The sequence below is a fragment of the Halichoerus grypus genome, chromosome 1 (genome assembly GCF_964656455.1).
Source record: "Halichoerus grypus chromosome 1, mHalGry1.hap1.1, whole genome shotgun sequence".
Classification (NCBI taxonomy): Eukaryota; Metazoa; Chordata; class Mammalia; order Carnivora; family Phocidae; genus Halichoerus; species Halichoerus grypus.
Window position 1 is genome coordinate 12,291,271 of NC_135712.1, and position 18,899 is coordinate 12,310,169.

At 43.2% G+C, this 18,899-nt stretch overlaps 1 pseudogene; it reads right to left on the reverse strand.

The window, feature by feature from the left end:
- Positions 1 to 8,429: 8,429 nt before the first annotated feature.
- On the reverse strand, positions 8,430 to 10,722 carry LOC118532731 (mRNA turnover protein 4 homolog pseudogene; annotated as a pseudogene).
- Positions 10,723 to 18,899: the final 8,177 nt, after the last annotated feature.

Below are 18,899 nucleotides of genomic sequence, written 5' to 3' on the forward strand. Positions count from 1 at the left end.
GGCGGTGGAAAGCGGTGTTGGGGCGGCTTGATTAAGGGAGGCAGGAATGAGGAAGCTGCCGAGGGGGCCAGGCCGTTTCCTTTGAGCAGAGCGCTGTGCGCGAAGGGCAAGAGTGGCCAGACTTAAGCCAAGAAGCGTCGAGCACTCGTTTTCGGGGCGACCTGGCCGAGGGGCTCACGGGACCCCTGGAGAAAGTCGTGGCAGCGTCGGGGCTTGGGATCGTCTCCAGAACAGCGGTCTCTAAGCAGTTTTGATTGCTTACCCTTATTAGTAAACAATTTGGGTCCACCATTAAAATCATTATTTAAATGCTTTAATAATAGATTATATTCTTAAAATACGCAAAACGGAAAATATCAAGGATGAGAGATGAAATAATCATGCTTAGCTGATAATTACGACTAAACAATATTAATTACCAATTATGTGATAAAATGAGTATAGAGAACAATGGACTTGGATTCTGCCTTATAAACAACTTTGAGGTATAATTTATATACCATGAAATTCACCCATTTTAAGTGAAAAAGGATTTTTAGTAAATCTAACCAGTTAGGCCTCATTTTTATTTTTTATTTTTAGAAAGTGAGAGCACGTGTTAAGGGGGCGGTGTGGGGGAAGGGGCAGACATCCAGGAAGAGAAAATCTGAAGCAGGCTCCACCCTCAGCGCAGAGCCCAATGGAGGGACTCCCATCTCAGGACCCTGAGATCATGACCTGAGCCAAAATCAAGAGTCAGACTCTTAACGGACTGAGCCACCAAGGCGCCCCAGGAATCATTTTTTTTTTTTAAGCCTTGGCTTATTACTTTGTGATTCAACAAATTTTAGGTTTGATTTGAGTTTTGTCAGTGCTTTGTTTTAATAATGTCATAGATGGAAAAATATCCCACAAGAATATGTGGGTCCAAATGGAAAAAGGAAACTCCTTGTTGTACTTACTAAATGATACTTATTTTAAAAGACTTTACAACAATTTTGACTTAAGGTTTTAATTAAAATTTCCATTTCCTGCTGTCCAAAAGTTGTTCTTGAAGTTGTTCTTGCAAACTAGTTAAAATAGATTGCAGTTTTGCATTTAGAACAATGGGCCCAAAATGTTTCATGGACTGAAACTTTCCATTTGAAAAAATGGAAATTTTTCCATTTTTTAGCATCCGTTAATGATCCCTGCCTGGGTAATGGTAATTTTCCATCCCTGCTTCTCCAAATACAAGTATTGGCAGTCTCCCCCTCCCCAACACCCCACCATGGGAAGCTAGTTTGTTTTTTACAGATGCACAGAGTTTTTTTGGCAACAAAATTAAATCCATATGGAAATAATCCAAATGTATTTTAAAATGCAAGAGTTATATATAGTGTATGTCTATATATTTTATTTTCATTTGCTCATAATAAAAGCAGTTTTAAAGGATTTTATGGTTCATTTTTTCAGTGTTGCCACATAACATGCTAGTGTTACCCAGTTGCTAAAGAGAAGGTCAGTAAATACCTTGTTAAAAAAAAAAATACATAATTCATCTTTAATTTGATAGCATTTGTATGGCACAGAAGATTTCCATGGTCTTTCCCCATCTTGATAAAATACATTGTAAGTAAAAGTTTCAACTTATTTGCTGTAATGGTTTGTCTATGGATAAAATATGAATTAATTTCCCCTGTGGTGCTGCCTTTGTAACCTTAACCCAGAACCTGCCCTCCACTCCCTTTATTCACATCAAAATAATTTATCAGAGGTTACACTTAAGAGTTTTTCCATAAAACATGTTCTTTTTAACTTTTTATTTTGAAATGCTTTCAAATTTACGGAAAAGTTGCAAAAATAATAGGACAACTCCTCCATACCCTTTGCTCAGATTCACCAAATTGTTAATATTTTGCCACGTGTACTCTCTCTCCAGTTCAAATGAAATATTTCTGTCCATATATATGTAGTTTCCCTGAACTTCTTTGGCTTCCTTTGATCTGGAGCTGTTACCTGCCCTTGGTCTTTGACAAAACTGCCTTTTTTTTTTGTTGTTGTTGTTAAATACAGACCAGTTATTTTACAGAACGCTACTTTAATTTGGGCTTGTCTGATGCTTGTCATGATTAGATTCAGATTACATATTCCTGGCTGGAATACTGCATAAATTATGTGGTGTTCTCCGACATCCCACCTGTAGGCACCCTATGTTCCTTAGACCCTCATGATAATGCTAATTTGATCAGACGGTCAAGGTGTTATCCAATTTCTCCACTGTATAGTTACTATTTTTCCCCTTGCAGCTAATCTGTGGAGAGATACCCCGAGATCTTGTAAATTACCCTGCTCTTTATCAAACGTTTACATCTAGAATTAGCATCCATTAATGATCCCTGCCTGAGACAGTCCACTTTGGTGGTTGTGAAATGGTAATTTTCCATCCCTGCTTCTCCAAATACAAGTATTGGTCAACATATCATATGAAAGAGCTTTCTCTTCTTTCCATATTATTCCTATGTACTCATAGATTCTTACTGTATTCAGTTGGTTATAGTTCATTGCTATCCTTATTTATTAAAATTTTTAAAATTTCATTCCCTGCCCCCCCTTTTAAAAAAGATTTTATTTAGTTACTTGAGAGAGGGGAGAGAGCGCAAGCGTGTGGCCTGGAGGGAGAGGCCGAGGGAATGAGAATATGAAGCCGACCCCATGCTGAGCACAGAGCTGGACATGGGGCTAGATCCCAAGACCGAGAGATCACCACCTGAGGCGAAACCAAGAGTCAGCCACTTAACCAACCGAGCCACCCAGGCACTGCCTACCTCCATTCTCTTCTTCTTGGGGGTCTCATGGTTTCTGTCATTTCCCCTTCCTTCTACCTCTCTGGCCATTCTTCTCCACCTCCATTACAAACCCACTCTACTGCTCCTCACTTAAATATTGGTGTCACTCACTGCTTTGTCTTACCCCCTTTCTTCTCACTTTAAGTGCTATCCCCTCGTGGTCTCCTCCCCTGTATGAGTTCATTAGCTGTCATTTATGCTGATGGCTCCCCAAATTGTCTTTGGCCTAGATCTGGCTTCTGATATCCAGATTTTACATCAACCAATGTGCTGGAAATAGTCCCCAGTTATTTCGCTCTCCGTATGAGGAGTCCAGTTCCAGGCCAAAATCCTACGTGTGATCTTTCAGTCCCAACTACGAGCAATTCCAAAGCTTTGCTTAGCAGGTGTCTTGGGGGTGCACAGCTGTTGGTTCATGACCCTCCCGGAGCTTTCAGGGTCTAATCTGAAACTGGCTCTCACTACACGGAGGGCGGGGAGAGATCCAAGAAAGAGGCAGACCACCCCTGACTGGTAGGTGGCAGTTTTAATAAGCAAAGGGAATTTATACATGAGGCTTGTCTCAGGCGGAAGCAGGACGAATGGATCCCTGCACCTGCCCTAACACCAAATCTTAAAAGCGGGTAAGGGGCCCTAACCGGTTCAGCCGCATACACTATGCAGGTGTTCTCAACACTGTATCACCATCTCAAGGCCGTGTCCTTGGAGCAGCCTCTGGGCATGGGAAAGGCAAGCAGAACCCATATTCCAAGGACAGGGGAGGGGGTGAGGAGCCTCTGAGGAGCTCCCGGGGACCAGCTCTCAGGACAGTTTTCTAGAGGGAGTTGTAGACAAAACCTCAGGCGGCCCCAGGCCACCCTGCTCAGAAGCATCTCTGCATTCCCCACACCTCCAGGCTGACACCCTTTTCACTACCTTGATTCCCTGCCTTTGCACTCCTAGTCCTTCTCCCTCGCCCCACCCCGCTTTTCTTCAGGAGCCTTTTTTCGGGGATCCCTGTCAGTGAGACAGTTTTCCCCAACTGCTTCACCCACTGGATTTCCCTGAGCAGTTCCGTGGAGGGGAAAAGGGAACCCTGAGGAGCCCGTGCCTCTCTTGCTTGGCCCTGGGGAGCAGTAAATGAATCAAGGCTTGCTTCCTATTTTCAGTTGGGCTCATGTCCTGGTGGGCTACCTGGACACTCAGACGGCCCTTTCCATTTGAAAGCCCATGGTCTCTCTTCAGCTAAAGGAAATGGAGTTTGTGAGCATTTTGGATCTGTGGGTTTATGGTTTTCATCAAGTTCAGAAAATTATTTACCATTACTTCTTTAAATATTTTTTCTTTTGTGCCCTCTCTTTGTTCTCTTTCCGAATACACGTATATTAGGTGCTTGAAGCTCTGGTGTAGCTCACTGGCATCCTTTTTGTTTCATTTTGGGTCTTTTTTTCTCTCGGGCTTTCATTTTGCATAGTTTCTGTTGCTATGTTGTCAAGTCCTCTGACCTTTTCCTCTGCCATGTCTAATCTCTGTTAACCCTAATTCCGTATATTTTCCATCTCAGACATTGTGTTTTTCACCTCTACATGTTTGATTTGTTTTTGTTTTTTTTTAAATATATCTTTCATGTCTCTCCTTAACATACTAACACTTTACCTTCTGGAACATACGAAATATGGTTTTAATAACTTTTAATATTCTGATTTGCTAATTCTATTTACTCTTTGTATTGATTTATTTTCTTTCTCATTATGGGTTGTGTTTTCCTGCTTCTTTGCATGCCTGGTGATTTTTTTTTTTTTTAAGATTTTATTTATTTATTTGACAGAGAGAGACATAGCAAGAGAGGGAACACAAGCAGGGGGAGTGGGAGAGGGAGAAGCAGGCTCCCCGCGGAGCAGGGAGCCCAATGCAGGGCTCGACCCCAGGACCCTGGGATCATAACCTGAGCCGAAGACAGACACTTAACCACTGAGCCATCCAGGCATCCCTGCATGCCTGGTAATTTTTGATCGGATGACAGACACTGTAAACTTTACATTATTGGGTGCTAGAAATTTCTGTATTCCTATAAATATGCTTGAGTTTTGTTCTGGGATGCAGTTAGGTCACTTAGAAACAGTTTTGTCCTTTTGAGGTTTGCTTTTGTTAGGTGATCCCAGAGAAGGGTTTAATGTGGGGCTAAATTTGCCCTGCTGATAGGCTCCAGAGTACTCTTCCTGATGCCCTGTGAATTATGAGGTTTTCCCACTCTGGCTGGTGAACTATTCCCAGCCTGTATGAGCCCTAGGGGTTGGTCCCTTTGTTTTTTGGGGAGTGGTTCTTTCCCTAGCTTCAAGTTTCTTCACAGCACATGCTCTGTGATCAGTACTTAGCCAATACTTCAGGGAAACCCTTTGTAGACTTCCAGAGCTTTCTCTGGAACCGCATTCTCCTCTCCCTGTCAGATCCAACTGCCTCAGCTGTCTTGGGCTCCTAGTCCCATATCCTCAATTCACAGAGCTCTGGGTTCCTCCTCTCCATGCCGAAGGCTGGAAATTATCTCCAGGAACTCAGCCTGGCATTTACAGAGCTTATCTTATTTATTTTTCTTCTCTCAGGGAGTATTGTCCTGAGCTACCTATTGTCTAATATCTATCTAAAATATATTTTGTCTTTTTGTTTATTGGTAGTTTAAGGCAGGAGACTCAATCTGGTCTGCATTACTCCATCATAGCCAGAAGCAGAAACCCCATTACTGTACTGTTTTTTAGATATTTTCTCCTCTCCATTTTTTGTGCTTTTTCCTTATTAGTAAAAAGTACTTCCTGGATTCACCCTTGATGTCTCTTAATCTGTTCTCTCTAGTTTTTATCTCTTTGTATTTTCACTCTTGGCTCTGAAGGATTTACTTGACCTCTAGTGAAATTTTTATTTCTGCAATTACATGCTTAATTTTCAAAAGCATTTTCTTATTCTTATTGTTGTTCTTCTTTATTAAAAAATATCGCCCTTTGCTTTACGGATGATCTAATATGTCAAATCTTTTAGAATTTGGGTTTTTGTGACATTCTTGTCTTTTCAACATTCTATTTCTTCGAGAGGCTATTTGTTCTGTTTGCTTATTTTTGTCTTTCTCCCTTATGTTGCTAGTTTCTCTCATTGTCTGGTAATCTTAAGGTGTCCATTTATATTTAGGCTATTTCTTATATGAGGCTATTTTTTTTTCCTTTCAAGAGGCACAAAAAATGATTCTTGGGCACCATAACTGATGACTTATTAGTAGGATAAGTTGTTGTGTTTTAGAGGCAATAAAAGTTTAGGAACCCACAATAGTAGGCTCTTCTTCTCAATACAACTGCTGAGACCACAGAATTGTGAGCTTGAGGCAAAAGGGAAGCAGTGGTGAGCCACAGGCACCCATCTGTTTCTTAGCTCATTTTGATCATTTGCAAAGCTTCTTTGTTGCTTCAGGAATGAACCCAAATAAAACTCCATCCTAAGCAGGGACCGAGTCCTCATTTTCCACTTTTCGGACCTGGACCAGACTTTCTCCTTGCATATACTAAAGCTGTGGGTGACGAATCCATGATACCAGGCATCTCCTTTACCTGTCTGGGTCCAGCAGCCTGCATTTCCAGTGGCAAGCACCTGCACCTTTTTTTGGGCCAGAAGTTCTTAGGAATGATGGGTGGGTGTATAAATATCCCAGCTCCCTCACCCCTTGGCCAGTATATTTCTCTTTTTATTTTTTAAAAGATTTTATTATTTATTTATTTATTTATTTATTTATTTATTTATATTTATTTATTTATTTAGCATGTGTGTGTGCAAACGGGGGGGAGGGGGCAGAGGGAGAGGGAGAGAGAATCTCAAGCCTACTCTGTGCTGAGCATGAGGCCAAATGCAGGGCTTGATCTCATGACTCTGAGATCATGACCTGAGCCAAAATCAAGAGTCAGACGCTTAACCGACTGAGTCACCCAGGTGCCCCTGGCCAGTATATTTCTGAGGAATGTGCTCTATACCATTTCCTTGAGCTTCTCCATGGGATTAAGATTTACTCACCCCCTTTAATACTGGCTTGTTGGAAGTTCTCCCTTCCACGTATCACTTCCCCTCTGCTTTGGTGCTGTCCTGCACCTCCCAGAAAAACTACATGCTCTCAATTGTCATCTCAGGATCTTCTTGGGGGGGGGAGCCAATTAAGATCAATGATAATATGGGCCAAAGGTTGACACCCTTCACATATCTCCTTACACCAAAAGCCCGACTCTTCTCTCTCTAAAAATTCAATAGAGAGATTGATAAAGAGGAGCAAATTCCCACTTCTGTGCTTCTCATAATGTGTTCAATCCTGCTGTGGCAGGGAAAATTCAGACACCCAGAATGTGGCAGAGTTGTTTCTTACTTAGACGGTTAAACCACAGTGAACACAAATCTGCAAGACAAGTTGAAATGTAGGCTCCGGCTGTCACAAAGAATCTCTTCTGCTGATGTTGGGGTTTCATATCTGTTTTTCTCCACCAAACTAATTTTTTGCTCCTGCAAAAATAGAAAGCACAAGAACACAGGAATCTGCAGATTTTATACTCGAATAACAACTTAGGTATATTTTCAGGCAGTGATTCTCAGACTTTGGTGTGCATCAAGATCACCTGAGGGCTTGTTAGATTAAACTACAGTCCCCATGCATAGAGTCTCCAAACCACTTGGTCTCGGCGGGACCAGAGTTTGCATTTCTAGTAAGTTTCCAGGTGATTGCTATTGTTCAGGGAGCACCCTTTAAGAACAAATGCTTTAAGGAGTTGATGTTCTTCTCCCTCTTAGCTTAGATGATTATATCTTACAGTCTGTTCCTTTTGTAGAACCTTCTAATATGATCTATGTAGTTTTCCATGTAATCGCATTGTAGCTAGTTGACTGTCAAGGTCTTTTATTAGTGATAATAGGATATTTAGAGTTCTCTACTTATATAGTTATCCTTGGGCTAGCATATTCTACATTAGCAGTTCTTTTAACCTAGTAAAATGTTAACCTACTTCATCTAATTTTTAATTTTTATTTTTGCTGTGGAACAGTTTTAATATCCACTCTGGGTTTCAGCAGTGGCTTTACTCTTGTCTTAGTGAAAGCATCCCATCTTCTTGTCATCTGTGACTCTCGGCCCTGGTTTGGGAGGGAGGAAGGGGGTAAGGTGGGAGGTGGGGGCGGGGGAGGAGGGAGAGAAAGAAAGGGGTAGTGAGGGCAGCCAGGGTTCCCATATTCCTGGGCGAATGCAAAACCCTGTTTCCAGTAAAGGGGCATGGAGGAGAGGAGGATCCCTGGCTCCAGTGATGGCCCCACATCCCCAGCCCCCATGAAGGAGCCAGTGCTGGAAGCTGGCTCCAGGTCAACAGAGGGAATCCTGGGAATCCAAACAAAAGCCCAAAGAAAAGGTCTTTTTTCTAGGAAAAGTCCTCTTTGCTGTTCACAAGGAGAAATAAAACCCTGCAGTTTTATTCCTTACAGAAAAACCATCTGCCCCTCTCGCCCTCTCTTGTCTGTATTCACAACAACATAAACAGCTAGACAGCTTCAACCCCAGCAGGGTTGATTGTCCCACACCCCTGTCAGCCTTCCCCCTCTCAATCTTCTGCCTACCCTGTCGTGCTCTTGAGCAAGTCATCTTCCATCTATCTGCTGGAACCTTCTGGACTGTGCATCCCACGTGTATTTGACGGTTACCTTGAATTCAGCCATCTCACACCCAAAAAGCTTCAGCTTGCAGGCCTCCTCTGGGCTCAGCACATGGCCCTCCTTGCACATCTCATGGTGAGACAGCAGGGTCACCACGCCTCTCTTGAGGGCAGTGGGGAGCCCCAGCTGTCTCTGCCGTGGCTCCATGGTGGGCAGGGGCTGCTCCAGGGTCCCCCGGGGCCAGGCTCATGGTGAAAGTTGCTTTGTTTCCCGCTCCAGTGAAGTCCATTTCCATGTGTTTCGTGAACCACCCATTCACTTCCGCCTTGGTGTGTTTGGTGGAAAGGAGACCGACCCTCACCCCTCCACTTCTTGCTGACCTGACGCAGGTTGTCTTTGTATTCGTCAGGTGGGCTTCCACCCAAGGCCACTGTCATCACTTTTTGTTCACCAAAGAACACCCTGCTGTGTTTCCAGGTGGTCCAGATATCTTTTACTTGCTTTCCTCATGTTGGCCACAGAGAAGATGAAAAGGTACTTGTACATGTCCACACATCTCCACACACATCAAGTTCTGTTTCAGTTCTAAGCCTTTCTTGGCAGTTCTGGTTAAGGAAACTTTCTTGTCACCCTTGGATTTGGGTATTGCCCTGCAGGCAGATGTGGTGGAAGGTGGTCTACCTCATTTATTTTAATTTAATAAGAACATTTTTTAAAGGTTTTATTTTTAAGTAATCTCTACACCCAATGTGGGGCTCGAACTTACAACCCCAAGATTAAGAGTCGTGTGCTCTACCAACTGAGCCAGCCGAGTGCCCCCTCATTTAATTTAATTTAATTTAATTTAATTTAATTTAATTTAATTTTTGTTTTGTTCCCCCCCCATTTAATTTTAAACATGGAAGAGCAATCTCATTCTTTTTAGTTGTAACACTTAAGTAGCCTATCCAAATATATTGCAAATACAGTGTAGATTCTGTGGAAAGTTATGAGGTTTCTAGTCTTTCAGGACACTTTCTACATACATAAAGTGACAGGCTTTGAAAGAAAAGTTCTGCTCCCTTCCTTAATTACGTTGCATCGTATTTCCCAGAGTAAGGAAGGAGGTCCCCTGAGGAGTTTCTGGGAAGTTCTGTGGGTACTGATGCCAGGCAGGTGTGGAGAGAGGAAAAGTGAAAGATGTCAGCTGGGTGGCGAGCAGTGGAGAGTGAGGAGGGCCACCAGCAAAGTGTAATTACGTGGTAGAGACCTGGAGGGTCCAGGGTCTGGGCACGTCAGAGAGGAGGAGCAGGGAAGCAGGAGGGAGGCAGCTTGGAGGGGAGAGGGCTGGAGAGAAAAGGGGCGAGGGAAGGCAAAAACACACCGTGAGCTGGAAGGAGCAAAGCAAAAGTTGTCTCTGATGAACCCTAATCATGAAATATGCTACAGTTTTATGAAATAAGAAACACTGTGACATTCAGTTGTTGTGTTGAAGAGCGAGATACAAAAAAGAAGTTTAGAGCCTATTTTATATGAAACATTGTTAGGTGGATGGGGCGAGTGCATTATAGTTTACACCACAGGAGCCATTTTCCATGTAACCTCTATTACAAATCTCCTTAGGTTCATTCATAGTGAAGAAGAAGAAGGAGGAGGAGGAAGAGAAAAAGAAGAAGGAGAAGAAGAAGAAGAAGAAGAAGAAGAAGGAGAAGGAGAAGGAGAAGGAGAAGAGAAGGAGAAGGAGGAGAAGGAGAAGGAGAAGGAGGAAAAAAATTGGGGTTTGTGGAGAAATGTTATTTATTTATGTATTTACGTATTTATTTTAGAGAGAGAGAAAGCACTCAAGAGAATGTGCGTTAGCGGGAGGTGTGGGACGTGGGACAGAGGGAGAGGGAGAGAGAGAATCCTAAGCAGGCTCCACGCCCAGCAAGGAGCACAATGCGGGGCTCAATCCCATGACCCTGAGATCATGACCTGAGCCAAACCAAGAGCCAGATGCTTAACCGACTGAGCCACCCAGGCACCCAGAAGTGTAATTTATTTGATGACAAATACACAATAAGTTGTTTGTTCTTGGAAATCAAATTTGCTCAATACACTGTAAATGAACACACTTGTGATCTTACTCATACCTCCCCAATCTAGGGGGCAATCCATGCCACAACCACAGCAGTGTGTATTTCAATTCACTATTACCATGGGGTTCTTTTTCAAGTCAGAAAGCACTAGATTCCAGGCTTAGCTTTATGTTAACAAACCTGCTCAAAAGGACATTGCTTGCAATCACCCAAAAGTCCATTGGTGGATGAATGGATGAACAAAATGCAGTGTGTGTGTGTGTGTGTGTGTGTGTGTGTGTGTGTGTGTGTTATTCATCCACAAAAGGGCATGAAGTACTGAAATATGCTACAATGTAGATGCACTTCTAAAACTTCATGCTAGGTCAAAGAAGCCAGACATAAAAGGTCATAGATATGATGCCATTCATACGAACTATGCAGAATAAGTCAATCCATAGAGACAGAAAGTAGACTGGTGGTCTCCAGGGACTGGGGTGGAGGGATGGGAGTGATTACATAATGCGTTCGGGTTTTCTTCTGGGGTGATGAAAATGGTGGAACTCGAAATGGGTGGTGGCTGCACAACATGGCCAATGTTCTAAATGCCACTGAATTGTACACTTTAAAATGGTTAATTTTATGTTATGTGAATTTCACCTCAGTTAAAAAAAAGAGAGAGAGAATATTGTCTGTGGCACATCAGATTCAAATACAACGTGAAGTTCTTTTCTTCCATGGCAGGCACTCAACTTCTCTCTCCTAGAGCACCTGGGGATGTTTCTCAGATGCTTCTTCTAGCACCTCTAACCTCACAGCAGAGGAGGGAAAGCCTGACTCACATAATTAGAACCCTAATAGGGCAGACAGTCTCTGCTTTGCTGTTCCACCCGCTGCTCCTTTGTATTCAATAAACTATCTCTTTTAATCTGCCTTGGGTGAATTCTTTGACTGCCCCCGCTGCGGGCTTCCATCTGATTGGGCCGCCCCACATTTGGTGGCCCCCGTCCAGTTGGGGGACCCCACAGTTGGTGGACCCTGCATAGAGAGCCTTTGCTGGCCCTGGGCTCCCCCTGTATTCTCTGGGAATTTCTCCTGACTTTTCCTTGGAGGACCGACTCTAGGGCTCCTGGGGGAACTGATGACTTCCAGCCAAGGTGACTCCTTGGTGAGGATCCGAAGCCCCAGGGGAACCAGCTGGATTGCCCTTGCCCAAAAGTGTGAGGGAGTTCCCATTTTGCCCTCGGGAGGGACCCTTCCCTACCTCTCCTTTCTCTTTGTGGCCCTTTGGCAGTCTAACCCTAGTACCTCCGAGACAACTGAAGGTCTCTGGTCAGGGCGGCTCCCCAGTGTGGTCTGAAGGTCTGAGGACAAACAGGTTGGACTGTCTGCACCTGTGAGGGCAAAAGACCCCTTTCCCTCTGCTTTCTCACTCCATCCCCCAGGTCTGTTCCCAACATGCAGTGCAGACTCAGTTGGGACCCTTTCCTGATGCTGGCTGACTCTCAGCCACCTTATCTCCTTAAAAAACAAACAAACAAACCCTAATACAAGGTAGACTCCTGTGATAAAGACAGAAGCAAAGGGACATGGGAAGGAGAGAGAAAAAAATGAGTGGGGTAGAATCTCAGCCATAAATTCTACATTTTAGAATGAATGGAAGAGAATCGGTAGGAAAGTTCTTACATTTGCACACAGAAGAGAGAAATCAATGCTGTAAAAGTCTTAGCTATGGGTACAGATATAATTTAACCACAAATTGAACAATTTAAGAAGGGTTATATGTGTGCTGATTCCAAATCAGGTACATACAGTGTCTAAGAATCTGAAGATGGAGAGTCCTAGGATGTAATACACCAACCAGGAAAAGGGACACAGAAGACCTTGTCTTTGGATCTGAATTTGCCACTGATTTACTGGATGACCCTGAGCATTCATTCATTCGTGTATTGAACAAGTAGATCTTGAGCGCTTATTAAGTGCTAGGCATTGTTCTAAGGGCTGGGGATCCAGTGGTAGATAAGACACACACAGTTTCTGCCTTCATAGAGCCTATACTCTAGGTGGCTAGACAAATGGGTGAACAAACATTTGTTGAACCAAAATGACATCATACAATGTCAAGTGGTGATACGTGCTGTGAAAAACATAAAGCAGGGTGAGAGACAGTGAGAAGGAAGATCTCTCCAAGAGGAGACATCACAGCAGAAATGCAATGACATGAGGAAAATGATGTGTAAACAGAGAGCGTTGTGGGCATAGAGAAGAACAGGTGCAAAAGGCTCTGGAATCCTTGCATCCTCCAAGAGGATGGAGCAGCTGGAGTGCAGAGGCCAGGGAGTAGTGCATGTAGGGTTTGTGTTTTCAAGGTTCAATCTGTGTTGTAGTACGTTATCAATACTTCCTTCCCTGTCATGGCCAAATAATATTCCATTGTATGCATATACCACATTTTACTTATCCATTCATCTGCTGATGAATATTTGTGTTGTTTTTCTATGTTCTGGCTATTACACATGCAAGCTTGTGTACGGACATATGATTTCTTTTCTCTTGGCTACATACCCATGAGTGAAATCACTGGGTCATATGGTAATTCGGTTTAATCTTTAAAGGAAGTGCCAGACTTTTCGGAAGTGGCCGCGTCATTTTATAATACCACCAGCAATAAATGGGATTTGATTTCTCCACATCTTTTTGAATGCTTATTATCTGTCTCTTTCATTATAGCATTCTACGGGTGTAAAGTGGAATCTCATTGTGGTGTGAATTTCCTTCCTCTGATGGCTCCTGAGCAACTTTTCACATGCATCCTGACCATTTGTGTATCTCCTTTGGAGGAATGTCTGTACGGATCCTTTGCCTGTTTTCAAACTGGGTTTTTTCTTTTTATTACCTTTGAGACCCTTGAAATCTCCAGTTCTTCTACCCTTTAACACAACACACACACACCAAAAAACGTTAGGAAACCGTTGGACTCTAGAACTAGGCTCTGCGGTCAACCCAGGACAGAATCAACAGGTAACCTTGGGGAAGAAGAGGTGCAAGATCACCCAGTGCTTATTTCCCTCCTGGCTCACAATTGACACTGGACTTTGCCCCTTTTAATAATAAATTTTAATGTCCAAGGGGCTTTTGTACACTGCAAGGAACCCACACTAAATTGTTATTTGTTTTTAAGCAGTTAGTGATTATTCAAATATTCACATTCTGCTTAGATAACTATTATATCAAAAAATGAGTTTTACAGATTAGAGTTCCCCCAACATTTTAATAGTGATAAAAACTTAAGCAATTAAGCTCTTCGAAATGAAAGCTTGATGAAAATGATGAGCCAAATCATTAGATCCCCTTAAATGCTTTCAACATCTTAAAAATCTGATACATATGAATATAATGATTACCAAATTTTTGGTAGGAACCTTAAAAAACTTTTTGCAAAAATGCCAATGTCATGGATCTAAATTTGCTTCTTCGTTGTCTTTGCTCTTACTCTTATTCTCTTTTTCATAGTGCTTCCTTGGGGTGCTGGAGGCCTTCCATCTGCCTCCCCAGATTCACTCTTGCTTCATCTGCCCTAGTCCATGCTCTGGGTGCAGGAGACTCATTATATAAAATGCATCAACAGAGACCTTTACTCCAGTCTTTGCTTGGGTTTTATCAGTGGGAGGCATCAGCTCAAGATTTGAGGGTGGGGGAACAGTGAGGTGGGCTCCTTTCGAGAGGAGTCTCCATGAGTTGGCTGGGTCTCTCAACAGAATGTCATACACCCTGTCACTGACCCCAACTCCCTGTGGGGTAAGAGCTCCTCCCTTTCTCCTCCAGGCCTGGACCTAATAAGCTCCCCATGCTAGCCTCTTGCTACTGTACTCTTCCTTGTTGTTTTCCCTTAACCCTGCCCAACCCTCTATAAATAGTACCTTCACTCCACCCTCCTCAGTCACTCCCTGGAGTGCGCCATCTCTTTCCTGTTAGGTCCATGACTTATAGACTGGATTACAATTTTATTTGCTTGACTTGGAGAGTCAGAGTGACCTTTGCTGACCAGTTAGGTGACCAATACAGATTAAGAGTTGAAGGCTCAGAACCAGGGACCGAAGACTTGGATCTGCCATCCAGGGGATTCTGTCCATGTAGAATAGTCTCTTTATCTTTTTTTGGATAGCTTTTGTCCATTACATGAGGACCTGCCCAAGTGATTGGCTCTAACCAATCAGTTTTGCTTTGATTTTTTTTATGTCCTTCGTCTTATAATTCTTTGAAAAATAATGCTGTTCGAATGTCTTATCTTGAAAGTAGAGCCAGAGTGTTTGTGATGCAACCAACATAAGACATTTTGCAATGGCTTTTTCCCCCAGAGACTTAGTGCAATTGGTCACTTGCCATATTTACATATGCTCATTGTCTACGGTATTAGTCAGAGTTCTCTGGAGAAACAGAACCAACCAATTTGTTGTAAGAATTATCTCATGTGATTATGGAGGCTGAGAAGCCCCATGATCTGCTCTGTGTAAGCTGGAGGCCCAGGAGAGCTGGTGGTGTAGGTTTCAGACCAAGTGCAGAGGAAGACCAATGTTGCCGCTCACAGTAAATTCTCTCTTGTTCTATTCAGGCCTCCAACAGATGAGATGAGTGCTCCTCCCCATCCCCCCACTGGGGAAGAAGTTCTGCTTTACTCAGTCTATAGAATCAAATGTTAATCTTTTTTTTTTTTTTTTAAGATTATTTATTTATTTATTTGTCAGAGTGATAGAGAGAGAGAGCACAGCAGGGGGAGTGGCAGGCAGAGGGAGAGGGAGCAGCAGGCTCCCCACTGAGCAGGGAGCCCGATGAGGGACTTGATCCCAGGATACTGAGATCATGACCTGAGCCGAAGGCAGATGCTCAACCATCTGAGCCACCCAGGAATCCCTAAATGTTAATCTCTTCCAGAAACATCCCCACAGACATACCCAGAATAATGTTTAGCTAAATATCTGAGTACTTGCTGTCCCAGTGAAATAGACACAAAATTAACCATCACATCTCTCTCCCTTCACTGAAATATAAGCCCCATGAGGGCAAGGAGTCTGTCAGGTTCATTCTCTGTTGTATTCCCAGTATCTAGAACCACATCTAGCACCAAGTAGTTGCTTAGTAAACAGTTGTTTAGTGAATGAACGAGACTGGCCCATGTCTCACTGAACTGATGAGAAACTTGAGGCCTGGGTTGATGCATGGGCAGTGGGTTCATGGCTAAGCAGGGACTCAATCCCAGGACGCTGTATCAGTTATATATTGCTGCATAACAAATAACTCCACACCTAATAGCTTAAAACAACATTTATTATCTCATAGTTTCTGTAGATCAGGAATTCAGGCACAGCTTAGCTGACTTCTCTGTTCAAGGTCTCCCAGGGTGTCAACCATGGCTACAGTCCCCTGGGGAAGAACCCATTTTTAAGCCCACATGGTTGTTGGAAGAATTCTGTTTCTTTAGGGTTGTTGGACTGAGGACCTCAAGTCTTTTCTGGCTGTTGGCTGGAGGCACCCACAGGTCCTTGCCACCTGGGGCTTTCTCTCCTTCTCACATTGCTTCTTCAATGTGTTTAAGCCAAGAAGGCAATAAAGAGAGTCTACTACTAAAATGGAAATTACCGTCATCCAGAACTTAAATATGGAAGTGGTGTCCCATCAGCTTTCTCACATTCTATTGAGTGATAGGTACCATCCATACTCAAGAGGAGGAGCTTACTCAAAGGTGTGACTACCAGGAGATGGGGATCATGGGTGGTCTTCTTAGTCTGCCCATCACAGGTGAGTATGAACACAGACTCTGGAGTCAGCCCACCTAGGTTCCAATCCTGACTTGACTCTGTCACTTCTTCCCCGTGTTTTCTTAGGTAAGTTCTTACTCTCTCTGTGCTTCAGTTTCAACCTTTGAAAAAGGAGGCAAATAATAGTACCCGCTTCATAGGATTGCTGTGGGAATTAAATAAAAATGGGAAAATGCATAGAACGGGGCCTACACACAGCGATTGCTAAATAGGGATCTGCTGATCTCCTGCTCCATTGGGGCAGGTGTGCAGTGCGTCCCCAAAGGAAGGGGAGTCATAGCTACACTGTGTTTCCTGTTTTTGCAGAATTGTTCAATCCAGCCTTGAGTCTGTCCTTGCCATGACTTTTCCTGCTCAGAGCCTTTACTCCCATTGGTAAGTCTTCTGGGTATATTTTTAGTCACAAGCCAAGGGCAATTAATCTGGGCTCGGAAAGTTCTAGCCCACTAGTAGGTGACTATTTCAGGAGGAGTTCTGATGGGTTTGGCCACAAAGGCATTGCTGGGGCTCTGCTGGGTCTAGACTGGAGCCGTGAGGCAGCAGCCAGGAGACAGATGTGAACTTGACTCAGGAAGAAAATCACATGGAGTCTCCATCGCTTGAGACAGACTTATTTTTTTCCCTTTTCTTTTTCAGGGAAGTGGCTTGGCTTGAGCACTGTCTGAACTAGAGCGTCCAGGATACAAGACAGTTCGCCAAAGTCTGTTGCAGAGGAGAGGGCAGCATCAGTTTCCCATACAGTGAACTGGGACCTCCTGCTCTCCCTCTTTCCCATTTTAAGCACTAAAAGAAGGTTATATCTGATCAGGATAAAACAATGGAGGGTTGGGGCACCTGGGTGGCTCCGTTGATTCAGCGCCTGCCTTCAGCTCAGGTCATGATCCCAGGGTCCTGAGATCGAGCCCCGCGTCGGGCTCCCTGCTCAGCACTGAGTCGGCTTGGGGTTCTCTCTCCCTCTCCCTCTGCCCCTCCCACTCAATCTCTGTCTCTCTCAAATAAAAAAATAAAATCTTAAAAAAAAAACACAAAAAAGTGATGTCAGTTTCCTGTGCTGCCTTAGGAAATGACAGCAAACTGTGTGGTTTAAAATGACAAAATCTGGGGGGCCTGGGTGGCTCAGTCGTTAAGTGTCTGCCTTCAGCTCAGGTCACGATCCCAGGGTCCTGGGTTTGAGGACCGCATCAGGCTCGGTGGGCAGCCTGCTTCTCCCTCTCCCGCTCCCCCTGCTTGTGTTCCCTCTCTCGCTGTGTCTCTGTCAAATAAATAAATACAATCTTTAAAAATAAAATAAAATAAAATGATGAAATTTATTTTCTTACTCTCCTAGAGACTAGAAGTCTGAAGTCAAGATGTGGCAGGGCCATGCTCCTTCCAAAGTTTCTGGGGAGGATCCTTCCTTGCCTCCTCCTAGTCTCTTTTTTCTTTTTTTCTGATGTTAAGTAGGCCCCACACCCAACATGGGGCTTGAACTCAAGAGTCACATGCTCTACTCACTGAGCCATGCCCTGTCTCTTCCGAGTTTTCGATGGTGGCTTGCAATTCTCGGCATTTCTTGGCTCATAGACATGTTGCTCTAATCTCTGCTTCCAGATTCACATGGCCTTCTCTCTGTGTGTGTCTGTGTATCTCTTCTTACAAGGACACCAGGCAGTGTACTAGGGCCTACCCCCATCTAGTATGACCTCATCTTGAATTAATTAATTGTATCTGCCAAGACACTATTTCCCAAATAAGGCCACTTTCTCAGGTTTTGGGTGGATGCGAATTCTGGAGGGACTTTATTCAACCCAGTACAACTGCCCATCATTTGTATATATTCATCTTCACTAGTTGCAAATTATTTCTTATCATGGCTCTGAGGTCCTCTGAAATCTAGAGCCATGGACAATTTATTGTATTCTAATTGTAGGATTTATTATTTTTCTCCCCAGTTATTATCATTATTTTTTAATTGAAGTGTAGTTGACATACCATCATATATTAGTTTCAGGTGTTAAACAATTCTATACATTACTCTCTGCTCTCCATGATTAGTGTAGTTACCTCTGTCAACATACAATGTTATTACAATGTTATTGACTATATTCCCAGTGCTGTACTTTTCATCCCCATAACTTACTTATTTTATAACTGGAAGCCTGTACCTCTTAATCTCCTTCATCTGTTTTGCCCATCTGCCCAATCTCCTTCCCTCTGGCAACCACCACTTTGTTCTCTGTATTTATGATTCTGTTTCTGTTTTTTGTTTGTTCATTTGTTTTGCTTTTTAGATTCCACACATAAGTGAAATCATATTGCATTTGTCTTTCTCTATCTGACTTATTTCACTTAGCAGAATATCATCTAGGTCCATCCATGTTGTCCCAAATGGCAAGATCTCATTTTTTTTTTTTATAGCTGAGTAATATTCCAGTGTGTGTATGTGTGTGTGTGTATCTCACAACTTCTTTATCCATTCATCCATTGATGGACACTTAGGTTGCTTCCATAACTTGGTTATTGTAAATAGTCTTGCAATAAGCATAAGGGTACATATATCTTTGAGAATTAGGGTTTTCATTTTCTTTGAGTAAATACCCAGTAGTGGAATTACTGGATCATAT